The sequence below is a fragment of the Electrophorus electricus genome, unplaced genomic scaffold (assembly GCF_041902795.1).
Source record: "Electrophorus electricus isolate QZ-2024a unplaced genomic scaffold, ASM4190279v1 Scaffold409, whole genome shotgun sequence".
Lineage (NCBI taxonomy): Eukaryota > Metazoa > Chordata > Actinopteri > Gymnotiformes > Gymnotidae > Electrophorus > Electrophorus electricus.
The window spans coordinates 1-10,000 of NW_027658703.1; the positions used below are offsets into that span (position 1 = coordinate 1).

General features: G+C 57.2%; 2 non-coding genes across 2 annotated transcripts; both read right to left on the minus strand.

The window, feature by feature from the left end:
- Positions 1-630: 630 nt before the first annotated feature.
- On the minus strand, positions 631-784 carry LOC145655945 (5.8S ribosomal RNA). The gene has a single exon (XR_014121762.1). It is a non-coding gene; the product is annotated as a 5.8S ribosomal RNA (ribosomal RNA).
- Positions 785-1,666: 882 nt separating this feature from the next.
- On the minus strand, positions 1,667-3,505 carry LOC145655948 (18S ribosomal RNA). Its single transcript, XR_014121765.1, has one exon. It is a non-coding gene; the product is annotated as an 18S ribosomal RNA (ribosomal RNA).
- Positions 3,506-10,000: the final 6,495 nt, after the last annotated feature.

The following is a 10,000-nucleotide window of genomic DNA, read 5'->3' on the forward strand; positions in this document are numbered from 1 at the left end:
TGATCTGAGGTCGCTCCCGAGTTCGCTCTGGAGGGTTGCCCAGAAGCGTGAACACCGCCGGGTTAGGGGACGAGTCCCTTTTCACCCGGGCTAACGAGGACACAGGTCGGGACGTCACGGACGTGCCACGGACAGGTCGGCCCGTAAGGAAAACGCCAGAGGCAGAGCCACCCGAACCCCGACCCCCCCCACCCCCCCCACCGGGGGAGGGGGGGGGGGAACGCATGTAACAACAACCTCCCTCCGCTCGCGCACGTAACGGAACAGAACAGACACCTTTCCGTGATCCGCCTGCGCAGGGGGTGAGAAAAGAAGCGAAAACGTGGGCAGCCAAAGCGGAGAGAACCCACCGGCAGCCACGCTCGCTTCTTTCTCGGGCGCAGGGGACCACGTTCCTGGCCAGGCCAGGAGCGGAGCCGAAACGAACCGAAACGAACCGAAGCGGGGGAGGAGAAGCTTGTGCACGGAGAACGGGCACTCAACCGCAGCGAACCCACCGACCGGATCTCACCGAGACAGCGACCGGGAACCGTCTGCTTTTAGGAAGACGGAGGCCAGGGGGCACCCCCCCACCTACGAACCTCCAACCGCGGTCCCGCCTGAGAAGGCAGGTCCGACAGATAGGAATAGCGACCCTCAGACAGGCGTAGCCCCGGGATGGACCCGGGGCCGCAATGTGCGTTCGAAATGTCGATGATCAATGTGTCCTGCAATTCACATTAGTTCTCGCAGCTGGCTGCGTTCTTCATCGACGCACGAGCCAAGTGATCCACCGCTAAGAGTTGTACTCTTTTATTTCAGGCTCAGTTTAGGTCTTTCACCACGACTACAAAGACAGGTTTAAAAGGTTTCACCAACCGGTCAGGCGCCCCCGTCTGCGAGTGTTGAAACGGGCGCGGGGTTGCGCTTTGCCCACACGCCCCACGTGGCAGACGAGTCAGTCTTTGAACCGCGGCCCTCCGCGCCCGCCCCGTCCGACCCCTCGAAAGGGGTGGAACTCACGTAGCGTGGGCCAAGCCCTAGGTACCTGCCGGGGGTCCCCCTGAGACTCCTTTCTGAGAGAGAGAAGCAGGGGAACCGGCTGCGCCACCCACCACCACCACGCCCCAGGACGCCGGTGGGCGGACGAACACAGGAAGGGCCATGGCCTGCCCCACGAGGAGCAGCGCTCGCAACCCCCCCCGGAAAGTCCGCTCGTCAGCGAGCAAGGGGACGGGGATGAATGACAAGGACAACAAAATAGGAAAACCCCTCGCGGTGGACGGAGGCAGCGGCCGTGCGAGCGAGAGGGAGGGCGCGGGACGGACCCGTACGACCCGCTCGACTCGCAGGCGCTTCTCCTGCCGGCAAGGTGAGGGGAAACCGGCCTTCGCCCGACGAGCGGGGACGCCGAGTTTTTTGAACGACGCGTCTCTCGCGCTGGAACCCAGAGAATACCGGGGCCTGCGGGGGGGGGGTGCTGAAGGACGACGCGGAGGAAGAGGCGGAGGACGAGGAAGGGGTGGGAGGGACTAGGCTCCTCCTTTATGCCTTCTGTCCAGCCTGACCTGCAAGCGACCACGTGTAACAGCAACCCCGAAGACCCTTTCGACCCTGGGCCCCGACGCGGGGGGACGGCGAAGTCGAGGGGGTCGGGAGAGGAGGCACGCCGGACAGCGTTACCCGTTAATGATCCTTTCGCAGGTTCACCTACGAAAACCTTGTTACGACTTTTACTTCCTCTAGATAGTCAAGTTTGATCGACTTCTCGGCGCTCCGCCAAGGCCCGCGAGGAGCCCCGGCGGGGCCGATCCGAGGACCTCACTAAACCATCCGATCGGTAGTAGCGACGGGCGGTGTGTACAAAGGGCAGGGACTTAATCAACGCGAGCTTATGACCCGCGCTTACTGGGAATTCCTCGTTCATGGGGAATAATTGCAATCCCCAGTCCCCATCACGAATGGGGTTCAGCGGATTACCCGCACCTCTCGGTGTAGGGTAGGCACACGCTGATCCAACCATTGTGGCGCGCGTGCAGCCCCGGACATCTAAGGGCATCACAGACCTGTTATTGCTCCATCTCGCGTGGCTGAACGCCACTTGTCCCTCTAAGAAGTTTGACGCCGACCGCGGAGGGCCGCGTAACTATTTAGCATGCCGGAGTCTCGTTCGTTATCGGAATTAACCAGACAAATCGCTCCACCAACTAAGAACGGCCATGCACCACCACCCACAGAATCGAGAAAGAGCTATCAATCTGTCAATCCTTTCCGTGTCCGGGCCGGGTGAGGTTTCCCGTGTTGAGTCAAATTAAGCCGCAGGCTCCACTCCTGGTGGTGCCCTTCCGTCAATTCCTTTAAGTTTCAGCTTTGCAACCATACTCCCCCCGGAACCCACAGACTCGTGGTTTCCCTCACGCTGCCCGGCGGGTCATGGGAATAACGCCGCCGGATCGCGGGTCGGCATAGTTTACGGTCGGAACTACGACGGTATCTGATCGTCTTCGAACCTCCGACTTTCGTTCTTGATTAATGAAAACATTCTTGGCAAATGCTTTCGCTTTCGTCCGTCTTGCGCCGGTCCAAGAATTTCACCTCTAGCGGCGCAATACGAATGCCCCCGGCCGTCCCTCTTAATCATGGCCCTGGTTCAGGAAACCCACAAAATAGAACCGGAGTCCTATTCCATTATTCCTAGCTCAGGTATTCAGGCGAGAAGCGGGCCCGCTTTGAACACTCTAATTTTTTCAAAGTAAACGCTCCGAGCCCCGTCCGGACACCCAGCCAAGGGCATCCGGGGGGCACCGGGAGACAGGGTCTGAGACAGGCGGTGGCACGCCTCGCGGCGGACCGCCAGCCCACTCCCGACATCCAACTACGAGCTTTTTAACTGCAGCAACTTTAATATACGCTATTGGAGCTGGAATTACCGCGGCTGCTGGCACCAGACTTGCCCTCCAATGGGTCCTCACCCATGGGTTTAGGATACGCTCATTCCGATTACAGGGCCTCGAAAGAGACCTGTATCGTTATTTTTCGTCACTACCTCCCCGTGTCGGGAATGGGTAATTTGCGCGCCTGCTGCCTTCCTTGGATGTGGTAGCCGTTTCTCAGGCTCCCTCTCCGGAATCGAACCCTGATTCCCCGTTACCCGTGGTCACCATGGTAGCCGACTATGGTACCATCGAAAGTTGATAGGGCAGACATTCGAATGAGACGTCGCCGCCGCGGAGGGCGCGCGATCGGCCCGAGGTTATCTAGAGTCACCAAAGCGGCCGGGGGGCCCGAGCCCCCCGGATGGGTTTTGGGTCTGATAAATGCACGCATCCCCCGAAGGGTCAGCGCTCGTTTGCATGTATTAGCTCTAGAATTACCACAGTTATCCGAGTAACGTGTGGAGCGATCAAAGGAACCATAACTGATTTAATGAGCCATTCGCAGTTTCACTGTACCGGCCGTGTGCACTTAGACCTGCATGGCTTAATCTTTGAGACAAGCATATGTTACTGGCAGGATCAACCAGGTAGTTTGCACCGTGGTCTGGGATGAACCACGAGTGACATCCGCCTCCCCTTCCGGGGGCTAGGAAGCAGCGGGTTGTAAGTGCGTGCGCCGTCAGGTCCAGACGCCATACAGGGCTACCCAGGACAGCTTCCGCGGCCAGTGTAAACGTGCTCGCGCACCGCCCTCTGGCCTTCGGACGCCGACCTCTCACCTTGATGCAAAGCTGTCCCATCCGGTCATGCCCGCACCGTACCCCGTCCACCTCCTCCGGAGGTGCGGACGGCCGACTCCAGGTGCTTTCGGCGTTCCCTCTCTTCACGCCGTTTTGATTTTCGTGGGCCGCTGGTGGGGGGACAAGGGAAAGACCTCGTCGAATTCCCTCCCCCCTAGCCTCGCTCAACCTACGTTTCGTGATGTAACCAAGAAGAGTGATTCGTGGGCCCAGGTAGGTTTGAAGAGGAGGCCAACAAAGCAGGGCACTCCCTTCCTCCCAAACCACAGACACCAGTATAGGACAACTGAGTAGACAGACTGGCCGTCTGAGTCTCCCCCAGAGAGTTCTGGGATGGGTTACAAATAACCCCCACCCCCCATCAGAGGCTTGACCCGCTAGAACCAGGGAGGATCTGTCAAAACCGCTCTCCACATCAGAAGTTCTGGATCAGCCGGGGCTGGTCGGCAGACGTCCACCTAAGGCCGTGGCCTAACCCCGTGTGGGGGGATAGCGCTCGCACCCGTACACGTGGACACCCGCTCGTCAAATGGCTGGCTCCTCACTTACCGTAGGGGGAATGGTTTGCCTACCCCTGGCGGGTCTGGTACTCCACTCTACCAAACAAGGAAGCAACACACCAATAGACCCCTGCAACACCGGGCAGCTTTGGGCAGTGTCACTACACTCCTCCTTGTTCTTCACGTTCCTTCCGTGGTGATTTTTTTTTTTTTTTCGTGGCCATTGCCGTGCATGGCTTCCCCATCGCTTTGCATGCTCTCCATTGCCTCGTGCTGCTTCACCATTGGTCTCACCTGGAGACCGAAGCCGCTCTCCCAGTAACCCGATGGTACCTGGCCAGAAAACCCCGTGCCCGATTTCATCTAGGACAAGGGCCAAACCACAGACCGTGCCCGTCCAGGGTCAACCCCTGGTCGGACAGGCCTGGTGGGTCGATACCATGGATGTGGCAGGCCGACGAGAATCCACTGGTACATTTACAAACACGCCCACCCTGGTGGCATGGCTGTACGACCCATCGTCGAAGCACGCTGCGGCGGACTGAGCCATTGGATCCAGTTGCCTGGGCGTACACTCAGCCCAACAGACGCACTCGGGTCGGGGAGAGCAAAGCAGACTGTGTGCCTGGATGTGCCCACTTCCATAGGGGAATCGGCATGATGGTTCACTTAACCCGAGGAGGGCTCCCCTCGCGGGATAAGCACCCCCCTCGGGGGATGGGGGGGGGGGGGGGCATCCAGAGCACACCACTTTCCGGTAGGGGACAGGCGTTTGATCATGTGTCCGAGGGAGAGCTCCCCTTGCCGGCCGAACACCCCTCGGACTCCCCTTGGGCTTCCAGAGAACGCCACTGGATGAATTTAGTGCTTGGACCCCATTGATTCTCTTTGCTCTCCCATATACCCGACGGGACCTATTTGCAAAACCCCGTGCCAACCAGACCTCCAGGAAGGGGGCTGGCGGCTAACCATGCCCAGCAGGGTGCACCCTGGTCGGACACTTTGGGAGGGTCGAGAGCCTGGAAGTGCCACCCGGGGGAGTAATTCTGATTTCCGTTTTAATGCACTCAGGGACAGCCCGAGGACCTCTGTAGTGCACCTGAGGCGGACTGAGCCGTCGGGTCCAGGGGTCTGGAGTTCGGAACCTCCAGGGTTCACCTGGCTGTTCTCTTAGCCCGGCAGGGTGCACCCTGGTCGGACACTTTGGGAGGGTCGAGAGCCTGGATGTGCCACCCCGACGAGTAATGAGTTTTCCCTTCGTATCTCTTCCGGACCAGGTCCGATTCGCACGAAACTCGCTGGGCATGGCCAGGAGCGCCCCCTGCTGCCCACGCCACCGTCCCCGCGCTTCTACTCCCGAGGGCCGAGGAGACAGCGAAGCGTGGGTCGGGTCGCCTGCTTCCAGGGTCTCCCTGGTACTCTCCAGTCTCCCGAGTCCATCGGGTCCGACCTCGTATTTTTAGCCCAGACGGGGAATGAGAAAGGGGCCCCCGACCGCCCGAGGGCGGGCGCTCGCTTCTCAGCCTAGGAACGTCCGATTCCCACGAAACTTTTACGCCAGACGTTCCTGGCAGCGAGCGCGTTCAAAGGTGACCCGCGCTGCTTCTCTCCTCCCAAGGGCCGAAGAGATATTCGTCTTCAAACCCGACCGGCCCTGTGTTTGCCGCCCCGGCGGTTTTAAAAAATCATAGCGTAAAAACGGTGGGTGCGCTTCGCCTGCCGCTTGGACAGCGTTAAACGGCAGCCCCGGCTCTTTCCAAAGGGCCCTCAACCGACTTTCTGCTCCCAAGGAGCCCAGAGATATGAAACCGATAAATCAAAACCCCGTGCCAACCAGACCTCCAGGAAGGGGGCTGGCGGCTAACCATGCCCGGCAGGGTGCACCCTGGTCGGACGCTTTGGGAGGGTCGAGAGCCTGGATGTGCCACCCCGACGAGTAATGAGTTTTCCCTTCGTATCTCTTCCGGACCAGGTCCGATTCGCACGAAACTCGCTGGGCATGGCCAGGAGCGCCCCCTGCTGCCCACGCCACCGTCCCCGCGCTTCTACTCCCGAGGGCCGAGGAGACAGCGAAGCGTGGGTCGGGTCGCCTGCTTCCAGGGTCTCCCTGGTACTCTCCAGTCTCCCGAGTCCATCGGGTCCGACCTCGTATTTTTAGCCCAGACGGGGAATGAGAAAGGGGCCCCCGACCGCCCGAGGGCGGGCGCTCGCTTCTCAGCCTAGGAACGTCCGATTCCCACGAAACTTTTACGCCAGACGTTCCTGGCAGCGAGCGCGTTCAAAGGTGACCCGCGCTGCTTCTCTCCTCCCAAGGGCCGAAGAGATATTCGTCTTCAAACCCGACCGGCCCTGTGTTTGCCGCCCCGGCGGTTTTAAAAAATCATAGCGTAAAAACGGTGGGTGCGCTTCGCCTGCCGCTTGGACAGCGTTAAACGGCAGCCCCGGCTCTTTCCAAAGGGCCCTCAACCGACTTTCTGCTCCCAAGGAGCCCAGAGATATGAAACCGAAAAATCAAAACCCCGTGCCAACCAGACCTCCAGGAAGGGGGCTGGCGGCTAACCATGCCCGGCAGGGTGCACCCTGGTCGGACGCTTTGGGAGGGTCGAGAGCCTGGATGTGCCACCCCGACGAGTAATGAGTTTTCCCTTCGTATCTCTTCCGGACCAGGTCCGATTCGCACGAAACTCGCTGGGCATGGCCAGGAGCGCCCCCTGCTGCCCACGCCACCGTCCCCGCGCTTCTACTCCCGAGGGCCGAGGAGACAGCGAAGCGTGGGTCGGGTCGCCTGCTTCCAGGGTCTCCCTGGTACTCTCCAGTCTCCCGAGTCCATCGGGTCCGACCTCGTATTTTTAGCCCAGACGGGGAATGAGAAAGGGGCCCCCGACCGCCCGAGGGCGGGCGCTCGCTTCTCAGCCTAGGAACGTCCGATTCCCACGAAACTTTTACGCCAGACGTTCCTGGCAGCGAGCGCGTTCAAAGGTGACCCGCGCTGCTTCTCTCCTCCCAAGGGCCGAAGAGATATTCGTCTTCAAACCCGACCGGCCCTGTGTTTGCCGCCCCGGCGGTTTTAAAAAATCATAGCGTAAAAACGGTGGGTGCGCTTCGCCTGCCGCTTGGACAGCGTTAAACGGCAGCCCCGGCTCTTTCCAAAGGGCCCTCAACCGACTTTCTGCTCCCAAGGAGCCCAGAGATATGAAACCGATAAATCAAAACCCCGTGCCAACCAGACCTCCAGGAAGGGGGCTGGCGGCTAACCATGCCCGGCAGGGTGCACCCTGGTCGGACGCTTTGGGAGGGTCGAGAGCCTGGATGTGCCACCCCGACGAGTAATGAGTTTTCCCTTCGTATCTCTTCCGGACCAGGTCCGATTCGCACGAAACTCGCTGGGCATGGCCAGGAGCGCCCCCTGCTGCCCAGGCCTGGCTCTGGGCCTGGGCACACTTCATTCACTTTGTACCTTTAAATCATACTACTACTACTACTACTACCACCAGAATTCCAGGGCCAAGAGGTCACACAGTCATACACAGCAAAGTAGCTCTGGGCCTGGGCACACTTCAAGAAGTTTGTCCCTTTATATAAGCCTAGAAATAGACTTCCAGGCCCAAGAGTTCAAACACATTCATGCCCAGCAAAGTAGCTCTGGGCCTGGGCACACTTCAATCACTTTGTGCCTTTAAATCATACTACTACTACCAGACTTCCAGGCCCAAGAGGTCAAACACAGTCATGCCCAGCAAAGTAGCTCTGGGCCTGGGCACACTTCAATCACTTTGTGCCTTTAAATCATACTACTACTACCACCAGAATTCCAGGGCCAAGAGGTCACACAGTCATACACAGCAAAGTAGCTCTGGGCCTGGGCACACTTCAAGAAGTTTGACCCTTTATATAAGCCTAGAAATAGACTTCCAGAGCCAAGAGGTCAAACACAGTCATGCCCAGCAAAGTAGCTCTGGGCCTGGGCACACTTCATTCACTTTGTACCTTTAAATCATACTACTACTACTACTACTACTACTACTACTACTACTACTACCAGACTTCCAGGCCCAAGAGGTCAAACACAGTCATGCCCAGCAAAGTAGCTCTGGGCCTGGGCACACTTCATTCACTTTGTGCCTTTAAATCATACTACTACTACCACCAGACTTCCAGGCCCAAGAGGTCAAACACAGTCATGCCCAGCAAAGTAGCTCTGGGCCTGGGCACACTTCAATCACTTTGTGCCTTTAAATCATACTACTACTACCACCAGACTTCCAGGCCCTGGAGGTCACACCTTCATGCCTAGCAAGGTTGCTTTACACCTGCGCACACTTCAGACCGTTTCACTCTTTTAATCCTTCAAAGTACCACATTTCCAGACCCAAGAGGTCACAGAATCATGCCCAGCAAAGTAGCTCTGGGCCTGGGCACACTTCAATCACTTTGTGCCTTTAAATCATACTACTACTACCAGACTTCCAGGCCCCAGAGGTCAAACACAGTCATGCCCAGCAAAGTAGCTCTGGGCCTGGGCACACTTCAAGAAGTTTGACCCTTTATATAAGCCTAGAAATAGACTTCCAGAGCCAAGAGGTCAAACACAGTCATGCACAGCAAAGTAGCTCTGGGCCTGGGCACACTTCATTCACTTTGTACCTTTAAATCATACTACTACTACCAGACTTCCAGGCCCAAGAGTTCAAACACATTCATGCCCAGCAAAGTAGCTCTGGGCCTGGGCACACTTCAATCACTTTGTGTCTTTAAATCATACTACTACTACCAGACTTCCAGGCCCCAGAGGTCAAACACAGTCATGCCCAGCAAAGTAGCTCTGGGCCTGGGCACACTTCAAGAAGTTTGACCCTTTATATAAGCCTAGAAATAGACTTTCAGGCCCAAGAGGTCAAACACAGTCATGCCCAGCAAAGTAGCTGTGGGCCTGGGCACACTTCATTCACTTTGTACCTTTAAATCATACTACTACTACTACTACTACTACTACTACTACTACTACTACTACTACCAGACTTCCAGGCCCAAGAGGTCAAACACAGTCATGCCCAGCAAAGTAGCTCTGGGCCTGGGCACACTTCAAGAAGTTTGACCCTTTATATAAGCCTAGAAATAGACTTCCAGGCCCAAGAGTTCAAACACATTCATGCCCAGCAAAGTAGCTCTGGGCCTGGGCACACTTCAATCACTTTGTGCCTTTAAATCATACTACTACTACCAGACTTCCAGGCCCCAGAGGTCAAACACAGTCATGCCCAGCAAAGTAGCTCTGGGCCTGGGCACACTTCAAGAAGTTTGACCCTTTATATAAGCCTAGAAATAGACTTCCAGAGCCAAGAGGTCAAACACAGTCATGCCCAGCAAAGTAGCTCTGGGCCTGGGCACACTTCATTCACTTTGTACCTTTAAATCATACTACTACTACCAGACTTCCAGGCCCAAGACGTCAAACACAGTCATGCCCAGCAAAGTAGCTCTGGGCCTGGGCACACTTCATTCACTTTGTACCTTTAAATCATACTACTACTACTACTACTACTACTACTACTACTACTACTACCAGACTTCCAGGCCCAAGAGGTCAAACACAGTCATGCCCAGCAAAGTAGCTCTGGGCCTGGGCACACTTCAATCACTTTGTGCCTTTAAATCATACTACTACTACCAGACTTCCAGGCCCCAGAGGTCAAACACAGTCATGCCCAGCAAAGTAGCTCTGGGCCTGGGCACACTTCAAGAAGTTTGACCCTTTATATAAGCCTAGAAATAGACTTCCAGAGCC